Raw genomic sequence first — 9,631 nt, 5'->3', positions numbered from 1 at the left:
GATATACTTTTTCCATATGATCATGCATTCATGCCTGGCAGCTTCTTCCGATCCCCGGCCATACTAGCTTTGAATTACGTACAATTTGTTTCTAATTAAAAATATGTCTGATTTTGGTACGGCTACGTGTCTGAAGCCTAATGATTCTAGTTATTTGGATACAGTGCTCTAGAATTAGCATAAACAAGGGAATTAAATGTGAACTGTGATGTTTATAGCTTGGAGTGGTAGCATTGGAAGTGATCATGGGAAAGCATCCCGGAGATCACATCTCCTATATATTTTTTGTCATATATCCATCATTAACTTCAACAGAGAAACACTTTCAACTGAAGGATCGATGTATTAGACATACGGCTCTTCGTTCCTAGCAATTCACTTCCTGAGAAAGTTATCCCAGGTGCAAACCTTGCATTTGCATGCTTGTGAACATATCCACGATCTCGACCAACCATTCATCAAATTTCCCGGAGTTGTTACTTTAAATATTACACAATTTTGTCGGTCAATGTCAGATTAAGAAGGGACAAGCTATGATACTGTGATGTTTATCAGACATTTATTTTACATTTATTTGAACAAAAATTACAATTTATATAAATTAAAATTACAACATTGGGAATAAAGTTATCATATTCATTTAAACTATTTACATATAATTAAACCAAAATTACAACATTGACAACAAATTTGTTCAAAAACTTGTAACAATATTGTAGCTTGTGTAATTACCATTAATAGAACCAAAATTACAAAAAATAGGACTCGCGTTACCACTTTGAGAATAAATTTGTTGTCACATTTGTAAACGTGTGTATGATATACGGGTATGTATTATAGAATTTTCCGATCAAGAAATCTGTGTTAGCTTCTTTCAATGTAAATATGTCTGCGTTAATTCTTTGATGTTGTAAAGTGTCTCTGGAATATATTCATTTTGGGCTGAAAACATTATCAATTCAAAATCCAGATATAAATATTAATCTCCACTAATTCTAATTCAAGTGCAAGACTAGTTACTCCCAGAAGCTTACTGTAAATTAGAACTCTTGCTTCTCTCGAATTTCCCCGATTACTCTACTGTAGTTTAGGTTCTCTTCTTTCAGCTTCTGTAGCTGCACAATCGTTATTGTCGGCCAGATCGAGCTGTGCACTAATTGATTATAGAACTACAGCATCTACCTCCCACTTAATATCTTTACTTGAGATCACGTGGAATCATGAAGACTAGTTCATTTGCCTGTTCTTTTTCTTCTCGTTTTATTCCAAGTCTTCCTTGCCTCGAAACAATGTGAGGCTTATAACATGAGAATTCAATTGTCTCATAAGTTAGGCGAAGGTAGTAGCCAGTAGGTGGTGCTCATTCTTGCACATAGGCATAATAATATCATCCACAGAGTCTTACCAGATAATAGGGCATTCCATTCAGAAGACGTACAAGGGTGCCATACAAGAATATCGATCTGTCCTTATCAAATAATAATATCTATTTGTCCTAAAGGTCATGAATAATTAATTAATTGATCTTGAAAATGAATTTCCGAGAATGAAGCAATTTGATCCAGCAATCAAAAGGTTCACACCATTTGTTACATACGTATTGTGATGACACATCATAAATATCCAATCAAACGATTGACTTATTTGGTGGACTCCGCCATCAACGACTTGACTTGGTTACTCACTCGATCACTTACTAGGAGACAACCGCAAATCATGCTTAATGGTTTTAGACCATGCACCAATCTCACATCGTTATTGGTGACTTGATTTTTACATTGTTTTAATATACATCTACTAACCTCAACAATAGTGACTACCAATATTTCAAATTAAAAAAAAATTAAAATTAATATACATCCACCAATGTCATATCCATCTTTCCTTATCAAATAATCCTAAATATACTAAGCTCCTATCACTATTCATCACTGTTCACAAATATAAAGTGACGGTTTTACCCCTAGCTTTTGACTCAAATTACAATTCTGCCATAACCTTTTCAGTTTTTTTTTTTCCTTTTTTTTTTTAAAGGAGAATAATTTTTGTTTTGTATTTGTAAATTTCTACAAATCATGAAAAAAGTTTATTTGTTGTTGTATCCCATTTGTTGCTAATCTATTATTAATAACAAAACAAATTATATTTTAAGTAGCGCCTATATTTTTTAGATTGCGAGGATTCATCTATTACATATGAAACTTGAAAAAAATAAATAAATAAATAAACCCGCAACATCGCGCGGGTCAATTTGCTAGTAATATCTATTTGTCCTAGAGTTCATGAGTAATTAATTAACTGATATTGAAGAGGAAGAAGGAAACAACTTGATCCAGCAATCAAAAGGTCCACACCATTTGTTACATACGTATTCTGATGATACATCATAAATATCCAATCAAATGGTCGACTTATTTGGTGGACTCCTCCAACGACTTGACTTGGTTACTCACTCGATCGATCACTGCTTACTAGGAGACAACCACAAATCATGCTTAATGGTTTTAGACAACCATGCGCCAATCATTCGTAAGAGAATGAAATTGACTGTGTCACAAAATTTAATAGATTTGGGACCCAAAAAGGAAAAGAAAAGAAAGTACTGAATTAGTAGATTAATTCAATGGAAATGTAGGACTTAAATAGTAAGTGGGACTTCTATATGCCTTCTTCTTCTTCTTTCAACATTTTCAAGGGGTAGTAAAACAAGTTAGAATTAAAAGATGGATGACAGTGATGACAATAACCGTGTAATGGACCAGGCATGAACGTATGGAAAAATCCTATTAACTGTAAAATGATTCATAACCTCTCTTACAGATGCATGAACTAAAGAACATAAAAAATTTCACCGGGATTTTTTTAACAATTCTCCTTCAAACTTCTAACTTTGTACATAGATTTCATTGCCCAATGTATGTTAATAGCTGGGAAGCTGGAGCCTGCGAAAGAGACAGGTTTATTAGAACAAGTCTTCGCCAACTTGTCCAGACGGGAAGAAACTTAGAGCTAACTAATTGCCTGGACTTAGAGCTAGCTCGTCATTTAAGTTTTCATCATTTGCGTCATAAACTGGGAACTAGTCCATCTATGACGCATCAGTTTCACAAAACCTACTGCCGACAGATATATGAATATATCGAAGTCGATATATATGCTTTTTCCATACGTTCATGCCTGGTCGCTTCTTCGATCCGGTCACCGGCCATACTAGCCTAATTTGTTCCGAACTTAAAGAGTATAATAACATGCAAAATTACAAAAAGCAATAACGACCTCAGATGGCCTAACTTGTTGACCAAAAAATTAAGAAGAATAGTCTATAAATCTAGCTCTATAAATATAACCACAACCTCACTCATCAAATTGCAACCACAATTGGCTGTATTTAGGGCAACATATCGAGATATTCAATCATGATGAAAATCCAAGTGCTTCTCTACCTCACTTTCGCCTTCCTTTTCTTTCCAGGTGAACAGGCAATTCTTATTTCCTTCGTGTGCTCTTCTTTCTTGCTAGACTGATTAGTGATTACCACACTTTCAGTACTATTCGTAGTGGTAATTATTTATTTTGTATTTGTTTTTTTACTTAATGCATGCAGGCGCACATCCGGCAACAATTTCTTTCACAAACAAGTGCACCTTCAAGGTCTGGCCAGCAACCCTAACTTCTGATAACAAACCTCAGTTACCATTGACGGGGTTCGAGTTAGCACCCCAAGCTAGCAATTCCATAGACACTCCGGTTCCATGGAATGGCCGCTTCTGGGGCCGTACCAACTGCTTCACGGACAATTCAGGAATGTTCACTTGTGACAAACCAGGGGATTGCGCATCCGGTCAGGTCTCATGCAACGGAAAAGGAGGAATTCCGCCAGCCACTTTGGTGGAAATTAATATCCCAGCAGGTGGGGGTCAAGATTTCTACGATGTTAGTCTTGTTGACGGCTTCAACTTGCCCATCTCCGTAACCCTCAAGGCGGTCACGCTCCCGGGGACTGTCGGAGCTCTAGCTGCAGCGCCAACGTGAACGCTATGTGTCCGAGTGAGCTACAAGTAACGGGGGCTGGCGGGAGCGTGGTTGGCTGCATGAGCGCGTGCTTGAAGTTCAATGAGCCCAAGTATTGCTGCACTCCACCTAATGAAAAGCCAGAGACATGTCCTCCTACAGACTACTCTATGAAGTTTAGTCAACAATGCCCTGAGGCTTACAGCTACGCTTATGATGACAAGAAAGGCACATTCACTTGCTCCGGGGGACCTAACTACGCTATTACTTTCTGCCCATAAGAGTCATACACCATATATCTAATATTATGCTAGAAAGGAAATATCACGACAGAGATATCATTTCCTTAGATGTTAAAATAAAGGAATAATCGATCTTTTTGAATCTGGAATTTGACACCCAGCTATTGTCATTATATCATTTATATGATATGACGAAATATTTCGGTTTCAATGTATGGCGTTCATGGTTCCGATAATAGAGAAATACCGGTCATTTTTCTGACCACATCTCAATTCTCACCGCATACAATTTATAATGACTTAATGATAGATGTACGCATAAAACTAACAATGACTTAAGCTTACTCTCCAGTTTGAATCGTATTGTTGTAATTACTTTCGAGTATTCAGAGCTCGCTACTGTATGCACCTTTGTTTTTGCTGGACAGCTACACATCCATGCATTGTGTCACCTAATATAAATCAAGTCAACGTACGTCACCTAATATAAATTAAGTCAACCTACGTATTTTGAAGATGTAGATTGACTTTGAGCGATTGAGCGTGCTATTACATTTTGAAGATGCAAAGCTAACATAAGCTAGCATTGCCTTGAGTTATTTCACAGGTCTATTGCATCTGCGAATTAGTATAGGATGGGATGCTCATACTTCTACACCAAATAATGTTTCATCAGCATTAATACCGTGCCCATTTGTATCTAGATATTATCAAACAGTTTGAATTACATAAAAATATGTTTCTAATTTAGGCATCAGATCTCTAAATGTCTCTGATTTTGGTACGGCTAGGCTTTTGAAGCCTAATGATTCTAATTGGATTACGTACATTTGCAGGCACATTTGGATACAGTGCTTCAGATTTGGCATAGATAATATGGAATCAAATGAGAAATTGATGTTTATAGCTTTGAGTGGTGTTGAGAGAAAATCTGCATACTGTGAGCGTAAATGTCACCCAACATAATTTCACTCGTATTCATTTAGTGAACAGAGTTTTAATTAGTTCAGGTTCGACCCATTCAAGACAGAATGTGTCTTTTAATTATATTCCCTTGTTACAGGGAAACACCCTTTGATTCCATTTATGAAGAAACCAATTGTGGAGATGTGTGTGTTTGTTTATTTTTGTGGCTGCACCCGGATTTGAATAGGTTGCCTACGTACCCTTGGAGAGGGATCAAGCCACTCGTAGTTCAAGATTTCCAATGGGTGAATGACCCATTGGAGGGTATTGCTTTTGGAATGTGAATAGTGTTTGGACGAATTTGGTGTAAGTGAACCAGGGATTCGATTTGTTTTGGATTTGTTTGGAAAGGTTGTGACGTTTCCTGGTGTTTGGCGGAATTTGACTGATGAGGTCAGGGATTCGGATTGGATGAACCAGGGAGTCAGGGATTTTGTTTGGACTTGCGGTTGCATCTAGTGGGTCGCTAGATTGCCTACATACCCTGTAAAGGGATCAAACCGTTGTAGTTCTTGAGTTTGTATTTCTGGTGTTGGCAGAATTTGACTGGAGTCAATGGTTCAATTTAGGACTGGCTAAATTTTGACTGGTGGAGTCAGGGATTCTGTTTGGACTTGTGGTTGTATCTAGTGGGTGTTGCTAGATTGCCTACGTACCCATTGTGGGATCAAACCGACCGTAGTTCCTTGAATTTGTATTTCTTGGTTTTGTACCAACTTTTGTGTTAGACGGATGTATAAATATTTTTTGAACCCGACAAATGTATTTCTTTGGGACACGTAATTAACAGAGTGTCCGCTAATTTGATTTGGGCACCCGATGTGTTGAATCTTGTATTCGGCAGTGTAAATGGGCTTTTGTGTTGTCTCCTTTACTTGTTGATAACAAATTCGACTGGGCCCGAACTTCTGAGGTAAACTGTCTTGAAGTGGGCTTTGTAGTGCTTCGGAATTCGTAGGCAAACCCATAAACTGACTTGGACACCCATCTTTTCGTTCTAGGCCTTTTAGCTTTGTTTCGCGTCAGGCCTGAATGATTTGGGCAACCATCTTTCTTTCCAGGCCTTTAGCTCTATTATACGTTAGGCCCAAATAAAATGATCTGGACCCCCATCTTTTCTTTCCAGGCCTTTAGCTTTATTATGCGTTAGGCCCAATTGAAACGGTCCACTCCATCCATGAGACTAAACTGATCTCTATCAATCTTTACATTCGCTGGAATCCTTGTTGGTGTAGTTGCCTCGAGCTAATAGAAATCATGTTGGAGGTGAAGCTAGCTCTTGCAGCTCATTTCGGAGAGGGAGACTTGAACTGGGTAAAGCTTTTCAATGGGCTTCAATCAATCGAAATACCGACTAAGATCCCCAAATTTATTTCCTTGTTGTTGCAGTCTCAATTCCCCATCACAGCAGTAGATTGATTAGCCGGTGTGCAGGGTTGGAAAGCTGGTGCAATTCCTCTTCTGGTACGACCCTTCTGTGAATGCTACAATCCATCAAATATGATTTCCTTCCTTTATTGACCATGTACACCACCTTCAAATATTCAATTATACTTGCCGACATACAGCAAGTTCAAGATGAAATTTTGTCTAAACAATTAAGCTTTGTCTTCTTGTTAATTATGAATGGTACTAGTTCTAGAAACAAAGCTTATTTGTTTCCATTCTGTTGTCTCTTACTAATCAAACCACTGCTTCAACAAAGAAATATTTTAATCATTCTTTGTTTTGATTCTGAGCATCTGAGCCATGTTCTTCCATCCATAACAATTCGACAAATGCTTTTTATTGATTTTAAAGCTTCTGTCCACACTCAATTGTATTGCTTTAATTTAAACCCTTCTGCAGGCTTTGGTTACTTCACTACCGCCAAACTCGACCGCTAATTTTGGGTGACGCTTCTTGGTTGGCATTGCCTGTCAGCTTTGGGTTTTGTATGGCTTGTTTTAGAGGTGGTGATTCAGCAGAGGCTTTGACAGCCGTGCCTCATGTAGATTGTGGCTTTGAAACTCGGCCGTTCATGAACGACCATTTGTTCCAATGCTTAGAAATTGCAGCATATAAGATTGCATTAAGACTCAGGCCATTCATGAAGGACCGTATTTGCCTTAATGCCTCAGACAAAGAAACTTGCAGGAGGTTGTTCGTGAACAACCTATTCCAATTCATCAGGGAGAGCTTTGAGCATTGAAATGAGGTCGTTCGTGAACAACCGTTTTGCTTCAATGCCTTAAAGTATTTGCGAGCAGCAACGATGTCATTTCGACGAAGAACTCTAATAACAGTGGTCGTTCATGAACGGCCTATTAGAGCTTTGGAGGTCACAAGACATAGAGGATTAATTGGAGAGGCTTCACAGGGAAGGCAGATGTATATCTGCAGATTGCTTTTCTTTTCTGTGCGTCTCCTCCTCTCTGTATTTCTTTTCTTCTTTTGCTCTATAGCGTCTTCCTCTCTCCTCTGCTGCGTATCTTTGTATTTCTCTCTCCTCTGTAGTCTTTTTTGCTCAGTGTTTTCTGCCCTCCGTAGTGTTTTTTTTTTTTCCTCTCTTCTCTTCACACCACTACCTTTATATAGTAGTGTACTTGCTGATCGGATAGCTACCAGCCTCCCCATACTTGTAATTTAAAATTTGAATGAGATGTGTTTATCTCCAACTATATTGCATGTCAGTGTATCTATCTTTGACGTTTAATTGGTCAAACTTTGACTAGCAATATATCTTCTTTGCTTGCCGTTTGAATTTATTCAAAGCCAACCAAAATCTTGAATGCAATTATCCACATTTGCTTGCCATTCAAACTTTTGAGCTTATCAACAGATATGTATGAATGTATTTCCCTTTTCTTTTCTTTTTTTTTTGGTCTCGCAACAGCTTATACAAGCGTATAATTGCGCACCAATATGGGCCCTTGATATAATTGCGCACCAATATGGGCCCTTGATTTTTCTGATTTAAAAGACCAATTTTTGGACTTGTGATTTTTTTCGGTTTCAACAAGTGGCCGGTAGAATTGGAAATGATCATAGGAAAGCATCCTGAAGACCTCATCTCCTATTTTTTGTCATGTCCATCAACTTCAACAGAGCAACGCATTCAACTGAAGGATCCCGATGTGTTGGACCAACGCCTAGCCTCTTGCCTCCTACCAATTAAGTTCCTGAGGAAGTGATCTATTGCAACCCTTGCATTTGCTTGCTTGCAAGCGACTTTCAACCAACCGTTCATCAGAAGCTTATTGTAAATTAATTAGAACTCTTGCTTATCATAATTGCAATGGATTCTTCTCTGATGTAGTTGTGCTATCTAGCAGCAATATATATTGTCGGCCACAGCTGTGCATGTGAGGCTTATAACAGGAGAATTCAATTGTCTCATAAGTTAGGCCGGGGATAGTAGCCAATACGTGGTGCTCATTAGCTTGCACGTAGGCATAGTACGTGATCTCATCCTTAAAATCTTACTAGCTAACAGGGCAGTACCCTCTCAGAAGACAACTCTGCCCTACAATAATATCTATCTATCCTAGAGTTCATATATAATTAATTGATATGGGATATCAATTCCGGTCAAGGAAGCAATTCACTCTTGGCTGTGTTTGTTTCATAGATTTTGGGCATTGGGAAATGAATTCTTTTTCTGTGTTTGGGAGTGACAATGGAAGGGAAAATACTTCCCAGTAAAAAGGAAAAATAGGTGGAAAATGATTCCTCCCAACTCACCCAGGATCCACTTTTCCAATGAAAAGGAAAATGATTTCATCTCTTTTCCACAAACCAAACAGAGCCTGGTCCACAGTCTCCGCACCATTAGTTACGTACATATTGCGATAATGGATATGGATGCGCGCAATCACTTATTAGGTGACACCGCAACTCATGCTTAATGTTTTCTGACAACCATGCATCAAGCATTCCTAACTCATAAGAAACGAAAGTGTTACGAAAGTCGGACTCAAAAAGGAAAAGACAAGAAAGTAAATTATCAGATTAATTCAACATAACGACTATTTTAAATAGTACGTCAGACTTCTATATGCCGCCTTCTTCTTCTTCTTCTTCTTCTTCTTCTTTGAACATTTTCGAAGGAGTGGTATTACAAGTTGGAATTAATTAATTGAAGACAGTGATGGCAATAACCGTGTTATTCAGGTACGCTAAACTGTAGAAGGATTAATAATCTCACCATTACCTCTCTTACAGGACAATAGTTGATGCATGGATTAATGAACATTCAACATTTCACTCGGATTTTTGAACAATTTTCCTCTGAACTTTTTACTTTTTACCCAGATTTCATTGCCCAATTTTTATTAATAGCATCATGCATGTTTCTATGTTTTAGTTGGAGCTTCCGATGGAGACAAGTTAATTAGGAACAAGTCTTCTTCAACTTGTCCAAAGGGGAAGAA

General features: G+C 38.0%; 1 long non-coding RNA gene and 1 pseudogene across 1 annotated transcript; both read left to right on the top strand.

Moving 5' to 3' along the window:
* The first annotated feature begins 3,315 nt into the window (after positions 1-3,315).
* Positions 3,316-4,515, top strand: LOC112192011 (annotated as a pseudogene).
* Positions 4,516-6,466: 1,951 nt separating this feature from the next.
* LOC112193349 lies at positions 6,467-7,966 on the top strand. Its single transcript, XR_002933882.2, has 2 exons — positions 6,467-6,683; positions 7,068-7,966. It is a non-coding gene; the product is annotated as an uncharacterized LOC112193349 (long non-coding RNA).
* Positions 7,967-9,631: the final 1,665 nt, after the last annotated feature.

The sequence above is a fragment of the Rosa chinensis genome, chromosome 3 (assembly GCF_002994745.2).
Source record: "Rosa chinensis cultivar Old Blush chromosome 3, RchiOBHm-V2, whole genome shotgun sequence".
NCBI lineage: Eukaryota > Viridiplantae > Streptophyta > Magnoliopsida > Rosales > Rosaceae > Rosa > Rosa chinensis.
Note: the sequence above shows the minus strand (reverse complement) of the source record. Positions and strands in the feature narration are given on the sequence as shown.